The sequence below is a fragment of the Piliocolobus tephrosceles genome, chromosome 12, assembly GCF_002776525.5.
Source record: "Piliocolobus tephrosceles isolate RC106 chromosome 12, ASM277652v3, whole genome shotgun sequence".
Lineage (NCBI taxonomy): Eukaryota > Metazoa > Chordata > Mammalia > Primates > Cercopithecidae > Piliocolobus > Piliocolobus tephrosceles.
Window position 1 is genome coordinate 19,298,419 of NC_045445.1, and position 2,555 is coordinate 19,300,973.

The window sequence follows — 2,555 nt, forward strand, 5'->3', positions numbered from 1 at the left end:
AGTCTGCTCCCATGTCCACCAAGAACTCATTATTTTTACCTGCCACATCAAGAGTTACCTGAGGCTCCTCTGTGGAGATAGTAAGGTGTCCAGTGGAAACCACAAGCGACCTCAGGCCCTGTCAGTCCTCTGTTCTCCCAGCCATTATGGGTCTGGGTGGCTCAGACTCTCTTTCAAGACTGGAGCAGTCCTTCCTTCAGTGTTCCTCTTACTTACAAGCACGTTGATTTTGGCCCAGGGGCCAAGAAGTCAGAGGCTTTCATCTGGACATCCCAACCACAACTCTTGAACACTTTCTTGGCATTGGTAACCCTAAGGCAGTAGGGGGCTTAAGGCAGCCATGAATAGCACTTTTTGGCTATTATTTTTATTTTTCACCTCTTTCTCCACCTTGTCCCTATTATTGTAAATTTCAAAGGCCATATTTAAAAGTTGGCTTGTGGGGATTTTAGGTCTTATTGCTGCCTTATGTAAATTCGTCCTAATGTCAGAGACAGATTGAGTAATAAAATACATGCCCAGGAGAGCTCACCTTTCTGGAGAGTCAGGGTCTGCATTAGCATATTTCCTGAGGGCCTCCACTAAGTGGCCTTGAAATAGAGTGGCATTTTCATATTTTCCTTGAGTTACTTCTCTAACCTTGTCATAACTAACTGGTTTAACCACATACTTTTTCATATCTTCTATTAAACAAGTTAGCATGTGATTTCTGTGTTTGAGATCTTGGGAACCCCTCTGGGAATCCCATTGCGGGTGCAAATAAGGAGCTGTATCTCCCCCCTCATTATTATCATTTTTTTTTTGAGACAGAGTCCCGCTCTGTGGCCCAGGCTGGAGTGTAGCGGCCGGATCTCAGCTCACTGCAAGCTCCGCCTCCCGGGTTTACGCCATTCTCCTGCCTCAGCCTCCCCAGCAGCTGGGACCACAGGTGCCCGCCACCTCGCCTGGCTAGTTTTTTGTATTTTTTAGTAGAGACGGGGTTTCACCGTGTTAGCCAGGATGGTCTCGATCTCCTGACCTCGCGATCCGCCCGTCTCGGCCTCCCAAAGTGCTGGGATTACAGGCTTGAGCCACCGCGCCCGGCCTCTCCCCCCACATTATAAATGGCATGGCCTTGGATATTATTGGTCACTCCATCTGAAAATTCATGGGTAATACTTAGAATCCTTTGTTTCTCCTCTATGGTACAGCAAGTGGATAATAATATGCGCAAGTTATGCCAAGTTATTTCAGAGGACATGGTAAATGTATCAAACTCTTTTATAAACTTCCATGGATCCTCCAAAAACCAGCCCAATTTCTCCTCGCACAAAGCCAAATTTGATATAGTAAATGGCACATATACTCTGATTGTTTCCCCATCTCCATCAGCTACCTCCCACAATGGACACGGTTTCATTTTTAGGGGCCGATACGGGGCCCCACTCCTGGTGGTACTGGTTGGGCTTACTTTCTCAGGCAACAGGGGTATATGACAGGGCTAGCTGGATAAGGGGGAGGGGTGCCTGACGACCTCGGGGTGGAATCCTGTGCTGGAGAACTGGCAGAATTCCCCTCAGAACTGCAGGACTGAGCAGGCTCCAAGGGGGGCATGGACCTTCCAGTGGGAGCAGCTAGGAGGGGGTCACCTATGATACCTGGCACAGCTTCTTGGTGCCTGGAAGTAACATGAGTCTGATACATTTTATAGCTATCCCTTAGGTCAGGATCCTGGTAGAGGGCATATAAAAGCCTGCACATAAGGAACGTCTCCCCATTTTCCTTCTTTTTTACAGAATAAGTCTAATTGTAAAATAGTATTATATTTAACATAAAGAACCATTTTTAGACCAAATTTCCTGGTCTCCCAATTTGTATTGGACCCAAATGGTGTTGCAATAAAAAATGAGTTCCTTTTCTCTTTAAAGTCTCTAATTTGAATTTGCACCAATTGTCTAAAAGACACCCTACTGTTGAGTCTTCCAGGATGCTCACCATTGTTCCCATTGTCCAGTAAGAATCTGTACAGGAGGTTTCCAAGTTTGCCTAAGTTTAGTGAGAGCCTTACTTTCCCTTTCAAATTCTCACGTCCTGCAGAGAAGGTGTTAGTATAGGTAGCAAAGCATTATAAAATCATGAGATATGAGTGAGCAGTAGAATGATGGGTCTGAATTGCAAATAGAGTGAAGAAAGTGTTTCAGTTTGGGCAAAGACGGATTAAAAAATAAATAGAAAGTGATTGTGGAAGGGAGGAAGAGTATGGGCAAACAGCGTGGCTCAAAGGGAGACCTCAGAGACCTTCAGCTACTGGATAATCCAGCCAGCAGTAGAGACACCAAAGAAAGTGTGAAGGCAGCCACTCGTCCACTGCTGTGGGTACTCATCTGTCAGGTCAGGGGTCTGGGAACCCCTGGTCCCTTCAACCGAGAGTCCAAGATGCACTTGAGCAAGGTAGTTTATTGGACAGAAAGGAAGACAGAGCACAGGGAGAGGCCCACAACTGGCTGTTATGGAAAATGATAATTTCCAACTTCAGTGCAGAGAAAAACAAGACTGGATTAGTCCATTCTCACACC